We start from the raw sequence: 15,204 nt of genomic DNA, 5'->3' as shown, positions 1-15,204 counted from the left end.
TTGCATCACTGAGATCCAGCTCCTTCATTGCGAGAAGTGAGGTTACAGGGAACCAGGCAAAGGGCCTTCTCGGTAGTGGCACCCGCCCTGTGGAAGGCCCTCCCAGCAGATGTCAAGGAAACAAACAACTATCTGACTTTTAGAAGACATCTGAAGGCAGCCCTGTTTAGGGAAGTTTTTAATGTTTGATCTTTTATCGTGTTTTTAATATCCTGTTGGGAGCCGCCCAGAGTGGCTGGGGATACCCAGCCAGATGGGCAGGGTATAAATAAATTGATGATGATGATGATGAAATGTGGCAAAATGCAGCCATGAAGAGAACCCCTAGTCTGGAAGGGCCCTTTTTCTGTGTGCTTGTGATACTTGATGTTGCCCAACCTGAACCTGCCCGCCTGCTCAGAAAACCCTTGCCTTGCTTCTTGACCCTCAAGGTTGTGGTCTTCTTCTTGTTTACAACAGTCTTTCTGATTCTTGGAAAATCACTGCCCATGTTCTCCTTAATCCTCCTTCACGCGGGGCTACACCTGCCCCGTTCCTTTAGCTTTTCCTCTGGCGTTAATCATGCATTCCAAACCAGCAATCATCTATGCTGCTCTCCTCCAAATCTTTTCCGGTTTTTTAAGGGCCAAATTAGACATGACACAGGAGATCTGTGCAGACAGGACCTCTCTCTCGCCTGCTCTTTAATTTAAGAGTAGCTGAGCGGCAGAGAAAAGCACAGACCTTGCTGAAATGCGAACTGCTCCTTTCGTCTTACCCAAATCTTGGGGAATTCACCCAAGCATACCAGCAAAAGCACGTAAGGCTGGATCAGGCTCCATCTAGTCCACCATCCTGTTCGCACAGTAGCCAACCAGATGCAACTTCAGGCAGTTCAATTAAAGTGGATTTTGGGTGCTCTGCCTTGCACAACAAACGCGTTCTGCCCCCCCAAAACGAACTTTTTGCAATAGAGAAAGTAATGGCAAAATGCACCAGAGGTTTTTAATATTTGATGTTCTGGTGTGTTTTTGTAAATTCTGTTGGAAGCTGCGCAGAGTTAGGGGGCAACCCAATCAGACGGACTGGATAGCTCAGTTAGTTAGAATTGGCACTGATAACGCCAAGGTTGCAGGTTCGATTCCTGTATGGGACCAGCTGCATATTCCTGGATTGCAGGCAGTTGCACTAGACGACTCCCAGGGTCCTTTCCAGCTCTACAGTCCTATGATTCCATAATTATTATCACTAGAAATTATGGGACGGCAATTGCTCGACACAACATCCTATAACCTCCCTGCAAAACTGTCACGGCAAATGTGCAGTATATAACCAGTGCCGTCTAACCTCCTGCAAACTTTGTGCAAAGAGATCAGGGTGACTTCTCAGATAAACTGGTTCTATGGAAGTGTCCTGAGTGCTCTGAACTCTGCGCACATTGGGGCAGGCTTTGAAGTGGACAGCAAACAGTTATTGGGAGACACAAACTGCTCCCTTCCTTTATGCGGTACAGTGGAACCTTGGGTTGCAGACTCTTCAGGTTACAGACGCTTCAGGTTACAGACTCCGCTAACCCAGAAATAGTACCTCAGGTTAAGAACTTTACCTCAGGATGAGAACAGAAATCGCAGTGCGGCGGCAGTGGGTGGCCCCATTAGCTAAAGTGGTACCTCAGGTTAAGAACAGTTTCAGGTTAAGAACGGACCTTCAGATCGAATTAAGTTCTTAACCCGAGGTACCACTGTACTAACATTCCCTACTGGAAATTCCTGGAGCACCCTGGCAGAAACCTCCCTTTCCGCCCCTTAAGAGCTCTCAAAGCATAAAACCATGCAAACAGGATCGTAAAAATAATCAATAGATCATACATCTCAAGTCGTCATGAAATGCAATAAATAGTCAGCAGTTTAAAAAAGCAGTAAAAGCATCCAGAAAGCAGCAGGAAAGCAAAAATAAGGCTACCTCAATTCCCATGAGGGAGGCCTTGTGCCATAGTAAGTCATTCTGTTGGTCCCTCTTACTGAGATCATCTGTATGTCAGGCTCTTCATAAGTTCTTAAAAGAAGATTAGACAACATCATGGAGGCAAAGGCTATCGATGACTAACAGCCATGATGGATACGTTAGACTCAGTGAGCTTCTGTAGGATTCCCAAATACAGTGGTACCTCGGCTTACAGACACTTCAGGTTACAGACGCTTCAGGTTACAGACTCCACTAACCCAGAAATAGTACCTCAGGTTAAGAACTTTGCTTCAGGATGAGAACAGAAATCGTGCGGTGGCAGTTCAGCGGCAGCGGGAGGCTGCATTAGCTAAAGTGGTACCTCAGGTTAAGAACAGTTTCAGGTTAAGAACGGACCTCCAGAACGAATTAAGATCTTAACCCGAGGTACCACTGTATCAAAAAGTAAAAACGAGGACACCCTGAAAGTTGTTTTTACAAAAATGCCCCCCATCTGTGTTTTATCAATTGACTTGCCTCTAAGATCCAAGACAAAGTACCGCCTTTCAGAAATTACCCCCGGAGGTCAATTGCACCTTTGAAATCCCAGTAATGTCCGGGGAAATCTGGACATATGGCAGTCCTAGTTTCTGAATGCCAGAGGGGAAGACGGCTCTTGTGCTCGGGCCCAGCTTGTTGGCTTCGCACAGGATGCTGAACTAGATGGGTCTCTGGCCTGATTCAGAAAGCTCTTCTCATGTTCTTATGTCAAGGTCAGATAGCAGTGGTGCAGTCAAGGGCATTTGGGTATCTCTCCCCTCCCACTGCATTATGAGGATCTCTCTCTCCTATTAAAGGTAAAGGTACCCCTGCCCGTACGGGCCAGTCTTGACAGACTCTGGGGTTGTGCGCCCATCTCACTTAAGAGGCCAGGGGCCAGCGCTGTCCGGAGACACTTCCGGGTCACGTGGCCAGCGTGACATCGCTGCTCTGGCCAGAGCCAGAGCCAGAGCCGCACACGGAAACGCCGTTTACCTTCCCGCTGGTAAGCGGTCCCTATTTATCTACTTGCACCCGGAGGTGCTTTCGAACTGCTAGGTTGGCAGGCGCTGGGACCGAGCAGCGGGAGCGCACCCCGCCGCAGGGATTCGAACTGCCGACCTTTCAATCGGCAAGTCCTAGGTGCTGAGGCTTTAACCCACAGCGCCACCTGCGTCCCTATTCTCCCAATGTATACCGGTCTTCAAGGCCAGCCCACCCATGAGGCAAGGTCAGGCAACCGCCTCGGGCAGCAGTTCCTGCCTGCAAGAAATGCATTGCCTGCTGCAGCCAACTTCTCTGCCAACTAATCAGGATGAATGCTCAATAAGCACCCATGGTAGCACCCATTTTAAACCCTCTTCCCTAATTTGAACCAGGGATTCTTGGGCCACATCTGTAGCACCTCTCTCAGTGCTAGGGCACAGCTCTAAAAGATGTGACTTAATTGCAACCGTGCACACGGGAGAAAGTTCTGTGGCACCTTATAGACTTACAGATTTATTAGGGCATAAACGTTTGTAGACTAGATCCCACATCATCTGATGTGCGAAAGCATATGTCACAATAAATCTGTTCGTTTTTAAGACGCCACAGCCCTTTCTCCCTCTCTCGTGTGTGTGTGTTTTGTTGTAACAGATGAACGCAGCTACCCTTCTGGTCATAATAAGAGCGGCTGTGAGAATATGGAGGTGAAGAGGGGGAGGAGATCAGCACCCACCAATTAACAGCAGGAACCTTCCATGCCCTGGTATTTGGGTCTCCTCCGCAGGTTTTCCTTTGAAAACCTGGCTGGCTCCTAAGTTCTGCAAAATGTCCCGTCCCCCCCGCTACATAAAATGAAATAAGTCACGTCCACATGTATTAATCAGTTTCTCATTCTGGCTCGTCCATAATCAAAGGGGAAACCTTTGCTGCTGGGAAATGCTTTTCTATTGTCACGCTCTGCCCTTGTGCCAGCTTAGCTTTCACTCTCAGCAATTCTGTAATTTCCAGTCCGGAGAGAGGAGATACATTGTGGAAAGCCAACAGGCAGCACAGAAGCAGGATCTAAGTCATTCCTGAAGCCAGGAAATCCTGGGTTTGATAATGGCATGATTCACAAACACACACACACCGCTGCAAGGTCCAGGAAAGTTGTGGACACTATCAAATACCTTGGATGGCCTCTGTAGTGTCACATATCTTTCTCAAAACAAATCCCGGTGGTGTGATATTTAGAACTCTTCTCACTCTTCCCTGCTCAGTAATCTTCACCTTTTCAGATCTAACTGACCGTGAACCATTTGGGGACCTTCTTCGTCTTCTTCCTCCTCGTCGTCTGTATATTTGCACAGTGATAAAGTTACTATTGGTGCTGGAGGAGACTCTTGAGAGTCCCATGGACTGCAAGAAGATCAAACCTATACATTCTGAAGGAATTCAGCCCTGAGTGCTCACTGGAAGGGCAGATCGTGAAGCTGAGGTTCCAGTACTTTGGCTACCTCATGAGAAGACTCCCTGGAAAAGACCCTGATGTTGGGAAAGATGGAGGGCACAAGGAGAAGGTGACGACAGAGGACGAGATGGTTGGACAGTGTTCTCAAAGCTACAAACATGAGTCTGACCAAACTGCGGGAGGCAGTGGAAGACAGGAGTGCCTGGCGTGCTCTGGTCCATGGGGTCATGAAGAGTCGGACACGACTAAACAACTAAACAACAACAAAGTTACTATTGCAACTTACCTTAGATCAGGTTGCAAGCCAGCTGTGCAAGGATGGGGCACCTGTGGGAACTTGTGGGTTCTCCTCCTGACCCACCAGCAAGGTTTGCTGCTGATACCCGCTGTGCCCCCTCCCTCTTTAAACTTACCCCACACTGTCAGGGGTGCCAACTTGAATAAAATATTTTTTTTAGGGGGGGGGGGAAGGCTGGTAAGTGCCACCTCTGTACACTGTTGTGCCATGTTAGAAAGCGAGAGCGCCATGGTATCACAGTGCTTCAGGATCTTGATGAGTGACCTTGAGCTGCCACTCTCCCTCAGCCTAAAAAGGTAAAGGTAAAAGTACCCCTGACCATTAGGTCCAGTCGCAGACGACTCTGGGGTTCCGCGCTCATCTCGCTCTATAGGCCGAGGGAGCTGGCGTTTGTCCACAGACAGTTTTTCCGGGTCATGTGGCCAGCATGACTAAGCCGCTTCTGGCGAAACCAGAGCAGCGCAAGGAAACGCCTTTTACCTTCCTGCCGCAGTGGTACCTATTTATCTACTTGCACTTTGATGTGCTTTCAAACTGCTAGGTTGGCAGGAGCAGGGACTGAGCAACGGGAGCTCACCCCGTCACGGGGATTTGAACCGCCGACCTTCTGATCAGCAAGCCCTAGGCTCTGTGGTTTAACCCACAGTGCCACCCACCCTCAGCCTAGCCTGCCTCAAAAGATTGTTGTGAGGATAAAATTGGGGACAGGGTAGCCTGAGCTCCTTGAAGGAAGGACAGTGTTGTTTACTCAAAGGAAATACCGTAACTATCATTCTATTATACAAAGTTCATTGTTGTTGTTGTTTAGTCGTTTAGTCGTGTCCGACTCTTTGTGACCCCATGGACCAGAGCACGCCAGGCACTCCTGTCTTCACAAAGTTCATTAAAGGTAAAGGTAAAGGTACCCCTGCCCGTACGGGCCAGTCTTGACAGACTCTGGGGTTGTGCGCCCATCTCACTTAAGAGGCCAGGGGCCAGCGCTGTCCGGAGACACTTCCGGGTCACGTGGCCAGCGTGACATCGCTGCTCTGGCCAGAGCCAGAGCCGCACACGGAAACGCCGTTTACCTTCCCGCTGGTAAGCGGTCCCTATTTATCTACTTGCACCCGGAGGTGCTTTCGAACTGCTAGGTTGGCAGGCGCTGGGACCGAGCAGCGGGAGCGCACCCCGCCGCAGGGATTCGAACCGCCGACCTTTCGATCGGCAAGTCCTAGGCGCTGAGGCTTTAACCCACAGCGCCACCTGATCCCACAACAAATCACCTGTAGTTTAAACAACTACACACATACATGTATTCTCCCACTGTTTATCTCTGCCCGTGTTTTCATTTTCTTCCTCCGTTTCCCACCGTCTCAAATTCTAGATTTATTTCTGCATAATAGAAGGTTGGGCTACAGGACCCTGGGGGATCCCTTCCAACTTTACAATTCTATGATTCTATAAAAGTACCTCCAGTCTTTTTTTTTTTTTTGTATTTTTTTTTTACAGCGCCACGCATGCCATGGCATAGCAAACAGCTACAATAAAAGAAAAAGATCTGGAACACTGATTGCTGCGGAGAAACTTTCCTCTCCCTCCTGAACAGGCTGGAGAAGTGGCGCTTTAAGAACACTTGGCTTTATCTTATCTCTCACAAAGAAATCACAGAGAGATCCTTCCCAGGTTGCCCTTTTCTGTCCAGACAAAAAGCCGGAGGGAGGAGAGACCTTTGCCCGACGACTTTCGGAGCTCAGCTTCGCCTTGGGGTACAGCAGCCCAGGAGGAGCCGCCGCTGCCTCCACCCCCCTCTCTCCCTCTCCTCTCTTGCAAGCGCAATCCAAGCGCCACCAAACTAGGCGAGGGGGGCCTCTCTTGGGAGAGAGAGAGAGAGAGAGAAAGAAACTGGCCGCCAACAGCTGAGCAAAAAAGGCGTGAGTTAATTCAGAGAGGCTGGCGCGGTGGCGATGCGAAGCGAGAGGGGGCCGGGCAGGAGAGGCGGGTGTAAGAAAGGAAAGGAAAGAGGAGGGAGAGAAGGAGGGAGGGAAGCGCGCGCTTTGCAACGCCTCCTGCGCCAGCCGGCCGCGGGCAGCAGCCGAGTCCCCGCCCCGCCAAGGACGGCCAAGGCGGGGAGGGGAAGAGCGAGCGAGCGAGCTATGCAAATCGGGCTGGATGAGATCAGCCGGGAGCAACTGGCTGTGCAACTTCGGAGCAGGACTCTCTTCCCTCGCCAGTTGCAAGGCGGCTCGGCTCCGGCTCGCGCTTTTGCGCACGGCAGACGCGCCTTCGCTCTGCGCCCTGGTTCCCGGCTGGATTATTCCTCTTACCAAGTGAGCTCCGGAGCTGGAATTTCTCTCTTTCTGTCTTGGCGGAGTTAATTCTCTCTTTTCTTTCCGCCGCATTTTACCCGGTTCTGTAACTGAGTGGATTTAAGCGCTGTTTGAGTTTGAAGAGGAGAATCCAGAAAAGGTAACCCGCCCCCCCCCCGTGCGCCTTTTCCTTTTCCTTCCTTTTGTAACCTTGAGCCAGCGTTGAAAGTGAGACGAACCCGGGCGAGGCAGGAGAAGTCGATAAAGCAATGAAAACAAACTGGGACTTCTTCTTCCCAGTTCCTGCTTTGGGCTTGGCTTCAAGCCATTCTCACCTGCCGCCTGCTTGCTTTGTATACATACGTGTCAAGAGAAGTGGATTTGGGGCGTAGCGGGGACTTGAGCTTAGGCAGCGTTGGGGCTCCCCATCGCTTAGCAACAGAAGCTCCTCGGCGTCCGGTTTAACCCCTGGAACGTGCGAAGAAGAGAGTGTCCCTGGTCATGGGCAGAGTGCCTTTCCCTCACCGTTAAAGGGCTGCGGCGGACATCGCGAATGGGCTGCGCTTTTGTGAGGCAATTAGCATGCAACCCAACTCGTCCTACCCGCAATTGTGTGCACCGCTGAATGCGCAGTGACTCGCACATCTATAATATGTTCCCCCGCTTTCAGTTGTACACTGCTCTTGAGCTCTTTCGGAAGAGAGTCGGCAGTGTGGTGTAGTGGTTAGAGTGTGGGACTAGGCTCTGGGCTGCACCTGTTCATGTCCTTGGGGGATTTGCACAAAGAGAGCCGGTGTGTTGGAGTGGTTAGAGTGTTGGTCTTGGACTTGGGGAACCAGGGTTTGAGTCCACGCACCTCACAGGGTTGTTGTAAGGATGACATGGAGAGAGGAGAACCATGTTCGCAGCCTTGAAGAAAAGGTGGGAGAGAAATGTAGTAATACATACTGAAATCGCTGCTGGCATTAGTGTACAGATATATACAGTGGTACCTTGGGTTAAGTACTTAATTTATTCCAGAGGTCTGTACTTAACCTGAAACTGTTCTTAACCTGAAGCACCACTTTAGCTAATGGGGCCTCCTGCTGCCACTGCACCGCTGGAGCACGATTTCTGTTCTCATCCTGAAGCAAAGTTCTTAACCTGAAGCACTATTTCTGGGTTAGCGGAGTCTGTAACCTGAAGTGTATGTAACCCAAGGTACCACTGTATTTACATCTAACCACAGATGATTCAGAGATTGCACGCTAGTTTGTGGATGTGACTGCTTTCTGTATGGAAGGGTTTATTATTATTATTATTATTATTATTATTACCTGTGAAACATCCCAAGGCAACCCCAGCTAGTTTCTCTTCCCCCTGCCCCCCCTGGTTTTCTGGGATTAGGGAAAAACAGGTTTCCAAACACCCCCCTGCCCAGTACCTTTTATCTGAGACGTGGTGTCATTTCTGATCTGTGTTTCCCACAATGTGCATCTTGTAAAAAAACGGGATCAGATTCCACCCTTTGATTGATTTCCCTCTTCTCCACCCCTTTCATCTGGCTTTTCTGACCAGGAGGCTTTACGGCCAGGGGCCTGAAACTCCAGCATGTGCAAAGTTGCCCTTCATTTCCCATTTTTCAGCCGTGACGCCAGCTGCTTTTCGAAAGGCAGGTGGGTTTTGAGCTTTCCTGCTGCACAGAGAGAACAGCTCTTAACCTTTCTCTCTGGTTCCAAGCAGGGGAAAAGAAGTGGCTCTCTTTAGGTTTGGGCATCCGAGAAATGCCAGGATTCTAACAGCGACAAATAATTCCGTGGCGTTTTAATACAGCAACCGTGGACTTGAGTTTAGAAATCGAGACTATTATTATAATGCACCAGGGTTGCAATGCTAGAGATTTATTATGGTGATTATCCAGGGAGAGCACTCTTGAGCGCTTAGGAAGAGCACTGTGCATACAGACAAGCATTATTATTTTTATTAACAGGGTTGGGGTTCGTCACAACAAGGCAGATTTCTGATGTTTTTAAACCACCTTGTCCTGTAATCACCATGTTTAAAGAGGCAGCAGCAGCAGCAGTAGCCACAAGCCCCACATGGTTTAAAAGGGGGTTCAAACCGCCAGTTGGGGATATTGGCTTGTATCCAACGTTTGTCATACTCAGTGTTCAAAATTCACCAGGCACGTTTTGCAACTGGCACGGGTCCAATTGCAACTGCATGGAGATTTGTGGATGCCAGGCTGGCAACGGGCATCTCCATCTGGCTGGCCCCTCCAGTTTTCTTAAGCAGGCAAGCAGAGTAGCTTAGTTTATATCCCACCTTTTTCTCCAAGGAGTATATAATTCACCCCTCCCCCCAATCTTGGTTAATCCCTACAACGACTCTTTGAGGTAGGTTAAGAGGCTGTGACCGGACCAAGGTCACCCACTGAGGTCACCCTCCTATGTCCTAGTTTGACACTCTCTTCTTCTTTCTTTGGTGATCACTCGTAGCCAAGTAAGATTGTCTTCCATAAACACGGTTTTAACAATGAGTCCGTAAGTGACTGTAGAGGCCAATTCTGGATCCACATGTCCTTCCACAGTGGGGACATCGGTTTCCGGGCAGGTGTTGATCACAGTGTGGATTTGCCAAGCGTGCCTTCCTCTTAGCACGTTTCTCCCTTGCGCCCTGAGTTCGAGTGTCTTCAAAGCCCATGACACATTTGGTAAAGGCTGTTCTCCAATTGAAGAGCTCTCAGGCAAATGTTTCCCAGCTGTTGGTGTTTATACTACATTTTTTTTTAGATTTGCCTTGAGACAGTCTTTAAACCTCTTTTGTTGACCACCAGCATTACACTTTCCATTTTTAAGTTTGGAATAGAGTACAGTAGTACCTCTGGTTATGTACTAAATTCGTTCTGGAGGTCCGTTCTTAACCTGAAACTGTTAACCTGAAGCAGCACTTTAGCTAATGGGGCCTCCCGCTGCTGCCACCACACGATTTCTGTTATCATCTTGAAGCAAAGTTCTTAACCCGAGGTACTATTTCTGGGTTAGCAGAGTGAAGCCTCTGTAACCTGAAGCGTATGTAATAATAATAATAATAATAATAATAATAATAATAATAATTTATTATTTGTACCCCGCCCATCTGGCTGGGTTTCCCCAGCCACTCTGGGCGGCTTCCATAGAAACCAAAAATACAGTAAAATATCACAGGTTAAAAACTTCCCTGAACAGGGCTGCCTTAAGATGTCTTCTGAATGTTAGGTAGTTATTTATCACTTTGACATCTCATGGGAGGGCGTTCCACAGGGCGGGCGCCACTACCGAGAAGGCCCTCTGCCTGGTTCCCTGTAGCTTTGCTTCTCGCAATGAGGGAGCCGCCAGAAGGCCCTCGGCGCTGGACCTCATCGTTTGGGCAGAACGATGGGAGTGGAGACGCTCCTTCAGGTATACTGGGCCGAGGCCGTTTAGGGCTTTAAAGGTCAACACCAGCACTTTGAATTGTGCTCGGAAACGTACTGGGAGCCAATGTAGGTCTTTCAAGACCGGTGTTATGTGGTCTCGGCGGTCGCCCCCAGTCACCAGTCTAGCTGCCGCATTCTGGATTAGTTGTAGTTTCCGAGTCACCTTCAAAGGTAGCCCCACGTAGAGTGCATTGCAGTAGTCCAAGCGGGAGATAACTAGAGCATGCACCACTCTGGTGAGACAGTCCGCGGGCAGGTAGGGTCTCAGCCTGCGTACCAGGTGGAGTTGGTAGACAGCTGCCCTGGATACAGAATTGACCTGCGCCTCCATGGACAGCTGTGAGTCCAAAATGACTCCCAGGCTGCGCACCTGGTCCTTCAGGGGCACAGTTACCCTATTCAGGACCAGGGAGTCCTCCACACCCGCCCTCCCCCTGTCCCCCAAAAACAGTACTTCTGTCTTGTCAGGATTCAACTTCAATCCATTAGCCGCCATCCATCCTCCAACCGCCTCCAGGCACTCACACAGGACCTTCACCGCCTTCACTGGTTCTGATTTGAAAGAGAGGTAGAGCTGGGTATCATCTGCATATTGATGGACACCCAGTCCAAACCCCCTGATGATCTCTCCCAGTGGCTGCATGTAAATGTTGAAAAGCATGGGGGAGAGGACAGAACCCTGAGGCACCCCACAAGTGAGAGCCCAGGGGTCTGAACACTCATCCCCCACCACCACTTTCTGAACACGGCCCAGGAGGAAGGCGCGAAACCACTGTATAACAGTGCCCCCAGCTCCCAGCCCCTCTAGACGGTCCAGAAGGATGTTATGGTCGATTGTATCAAAGGCCGCTGAGAGATCCAGCAGAACCAGGAAACAACTCTCACCTTTGTCCCTAGCCCGCCGGAGATCATCAACCAGCGCGACCAAGGCAGTTTCAGTCCCGAGGTACCACTGTAGTTGCTTCAGAAAACGATCATCAGGCATCCGCACAACATGACCAGTGCAACAAAGTTGATGTTGAAAAATGATTGCTTCGACACTGGTGATCTTTGCTTCTTCCAGTACACTGGCATTAGTTCACCTGTCTGAGGTCACCCTTCCAGGTCCTAGTTTGACACTCTTGCCACTACACAAAACTGGCTTCCTAGAGTATTTCCACTGTGGGCAACTATATAAATTAAGCAGGTAAATAAATATGGGGAAAGCAAAATGTCACTTAGAGAAGGAGCTGAAATATTTCCTTGGAAGCTTGAATTTGTTTTATTCTGGGTGGCTTCATTTGATGTTTTTAATGTATTGTAAACTGCTTTGAGATTTTGTCTTTAAAACATAAAGCGCTATAGAAATAAAATGAATGCTAATACTGCCAATTTCATTCGGAAAGAAGATGGTGCGTAGACATTCTCTGGTGGTGACCCTAACCTTGGCTTAAGGTGCCATTTGGCGATTAGCATAAATCTGAAGATCTAACACTGGCAGGGAAGTAACATGAATAACATGAATAGTGAAGAGCAACTTTGGGTGCATTCATTTCAGGGTAAAACATAGTTGGGTCTGTGTGTGCAGAAGCAGAGGGCAGTCATTCTTTGAGATGGATTGATTCGGGGTAAAAGGGGACACGTCCGTGTTGCAAACAGTATTTAATTAGCCAAAGGACAAGAATCTCATAGAAGGCTTGGGGATCCACCGCAGAGCTCTTTCTTGGCTCAAGGTTGTGGGTTCAATTCCCAGCACTTCCGGCAGGGCTGGGGTAGATCCTCGGGAGCTTCTGCTACCAGGCAGAGTAGACGACACTAAGCTGGTCAGACTCAATAAAAGTTTTGTGCGTTCCTTGCTGTATCAGGCTCTGTCCCCCAATGGTTCTTGCAGTGGACAGTTGGATGCCTTTGGGAAAGGACACAACATAGGGCAAAGAGGCAGCAGCACTGCCACAAGTGTTGCTTCCCAGCAAATGAAATGTGTTGCAGTGCCTTTTCTGCGTGCGCAAGTTCCCTCCGGCCATCTGCATCCAGTGTTCAGGCTGGTGGAGGCTTTTCCAGGAGGGCAAACGGGTCACTGTCCCACCAACCTCAAGTCCTCTTTAAGTCCGTGTCCACCTGGCTGCCTTTTGATAGACATCCAAGGGGGTGAATGAAACTGCCTGCCAGCTTCTTCCTCCCTCTGGACCTCAGCAGGGGGGAGGATTGGGGCAAAGCCAGGATTCCTTGGCTCGGCCTGCCATTGGCTGCAGCTGCACATCCTGCGTGGGCTCCCAGCATCCCACCTTACCTGTCTGAATGACACCAGCCAGTGAGGGCCGTGGCTTACACAGCCAAAACGACACCACTCAAGCACAAAGGGGGGTGTCAATTGGAGACCTGGGGGAACCCTGAAGTTTGTAGAAGTACAATAAATCTTTATTTTGAACGGGGGGAAGGGGGGGGGAACAACCCAGTGCATGCTAAGTGTGATGCTGCTGATTGTTTTGTGGTGGTTTTCCATATCTATATCTATATCTATATCTATATCTATATCTATATCTATATATCTATACAGTGGAACCTCGGGTTAAGTACTTAATTCGTTCTGGAGGTCTGTTCTTAACCTGAAACTGTTCTTAATCTGAGGTACCACTTTAGCTAATGGGGCCTCCTGCTGCCGCTGCGCTGCCAGAGCATGATTTCTGTTCTCATCCTGAAGCAAAGTTCTTAACCTGAAGCACTATTTCTGAGTTAGCGGAGTCTGTAACCTGAAGCGTATGTAATCTGAGGTACCACTGTATCTATATCTATATCTGGACTGCCCTTCCCCAGAGGTGGTCACCAGGCAGTCCATCATCATCATCATCATCATCATCAATAAAAGAAATAAATAAAACTTTATTAATTATACCCCACCCATCTGGCTGGGTTTCCAGGTACTCTGGGTGGGGAATACAGTGGTACCTGGAGTTACAAACACCTTGGGTGACAGACACTTTGGGTGACAGACTCTGCTAACCTGGAAGTAGTACCTCGGGTTAAGAACTTTACCTCAGGATGAGAACAGAAATTGCATGACAGCGGCGCGGCGACAGCGGGAGGCCCCATTAGCTAAAGTCGTACCTCAGGTTAAGAACAGACCTCCGGAATGAATTAAGTTCGTAACCAGAGGTACCATTATATATCATAAAACAGAAAGCTTAAAATAATTATCATGAAGTAAATAATTAACAACATCCCAGAAATGAATTTAACCCACCAGCTTCTTAAAAAACAAGTAGAAAAGGTGTATGTGTGTTTGTGAAATGGTGTGTTTTTAACCTAGTGTATTTCCTTTTTCCTCTGAGCTTTCGGCCCTTAATTTGGAGAGTAGCACTCTGGCTTCTTTTCATGGGATGGGATCTGTAGTCCTGGCTGCTTCTGCTTCTGCTTCTGCTTCTGCTTCTGCTTCTGCTTCTGCTTCTTCTTAACTTTGTTTTCAGTCTTTTATTTGAATCATCGTGTTTTTAGGTTTCGTTGTTGCTTTTTAACTTATTTTGGTGCAAGTTGCTTTGAGTTGCCTTCTAAGGAGAGTGACAAACAAACAAAATAAGTAAATAAATAGTAGAATCGAAAGTTAGGGCAAGACACCCTTCAGTTTGGAGATCATTCTGCAGACAAGGCCTCAGGCTCAAATTCCCACAAAGCTAGGAGGTTCACTGAGAGGCCATGAGTCAGTCAGTCTGTCTCTAGATAGACTACCCCACAGGCTTATTGGGAGGATAAAAGTGGTTGAAGCAAAGCACCTTGTGTTTTGCCCTGAACTCCTTCCAAGAAAGGCAGAATATAATAATATTCATAATCACCATCTTCTATATATTTTGGAAAGTTGCTTGTTTGCTATTTGTAAGGACATCTCTTTTAAAAACATCTTAACCGCTTTTTGCACAATGGCTCCTAAGAACGAGGAGTGGGTTTGCTTCTGTGCTTGGATACGGTTGGGCACCATTTTGAATCAAGATGGCGGACGGAAGCTTTCTGAACACTGGTTTTTTTGGTTTATTCGAATTCCCAGATAACTCTGGGTTCGAGGAGGCTAGGAATAAATAAGCGGGACGTGGAAGAAAATGTTGCAGTGTAGTGTGCTCCTGTCCAGGGTTCCAGCTAACCACAAGTGCCCATTTCCAGGACGCTCCATTTATCTCCATTTCCTGGACCTTGTCCAGCAGCCACTCAGCATTCTGTGTCCACTGAGCATGCTCAGTTTGCATCAGGCTGTTTTGGGGGCCTCCTTGCCTTTTATTCCTTCTCTCCCCAACTTCCTGTAAATTTCTGTGTACTTTTGCAAATCTAGGGGCTCAGCAAGCTTGTGGATATATTGTGCCTAGGATAGAGCTGATTTTGGCTCCATAAGGACCAGCGCTTGGAGAGTGAGCTCGCTATTAGCGATAATCCTCCCGGCTCTTGTTTCGTGATCGCACCAGCGGTGGAGCCTTCAGTTCTGGTTTCTGTTTAGGGAGATTTTGCAGATAAGTAGCTGAGGCTGCAATTTGTCAAAGGCCGCACGCTACATGTGTAAATGAACAAGGCGGAATGGCATTAGCAATGCTCTCTGACCGCCTGACTCTCACATGCACACTCATTAGTAAAGAGATGCGGCCGATCCCAGTTCCCTGACAATTGCACCTGTGAATACTCGTTTGCAAACATTTTTTTAGTCTACCCACGCATTACATTCTCATATGTAGACATAAAACATTTTATGAGCACATCTTTAAAATGACAATGCTTGAAGGGACTTCATATTTCTTTCTTTTAAGCACCCCCCCCCCACTCTTCAGTCAAA

At 48.5% G+C, this 15,204-nt stretch overlaps 1 protein-coding gene and 1 long non-coding RNA gene across 5 annotated transcripts in view; one reads left to right on the top strand and one right to left on the bottom strand.

Annotated features, from left to right (window-relative positions):
- LOC307209207 overlaps positions 1 to 15,204 on the bottom strand; it is a 232,941-nt gene that overhangs the window by 120,097 nt on the left and 97,640 nt on the right. The gene's annotated exons all lie outside the window — the stretch shown is intronic.
- DDR1 (discoidin domain receptor tyrosine kinase 1) overlaps positions 1 to 15,204 on the top strand; it is a 107,007-nt gene that overhangs the window by 29,013 nt on the left and 62,790 nt on the right. For 2 of the 4 annotated variants that reach the window (XM_079959456.1, XM_079959453.1), the window contains exon 1: positions 6,827 to 7,142. The exons of 1 other annotated variant lie outside the window; for it this stretch is intronic. The gene's annotated coding sequence lies outside the window, so the exon portion shown is untranslated. Of the gene's footprint in view, positions 1 to 6,825; positions 7,143 to 15,204 lie in introns of those variants that run through there. One more of the 4 variants, XM_079959454.1, reaches the window with a different exon arrangement.

Source organism: Podarcis cretensis, assembly GCF_951804945.1.
Source record: "Podarcis cretensis genome assembly, chromosome: 2".
NCBI classification, from domain to species: Eukaryota; Metazoa; Chordata; class Lepidosauria; order Squamata; family Lacertidae; genus Podarcis; species Podarcis cretensis.
The sequence above is the reverse complement of the archived record's forward strand: the minus strand, read 5'-3'. Positions and strand labels throughout refer to the sequence as shown.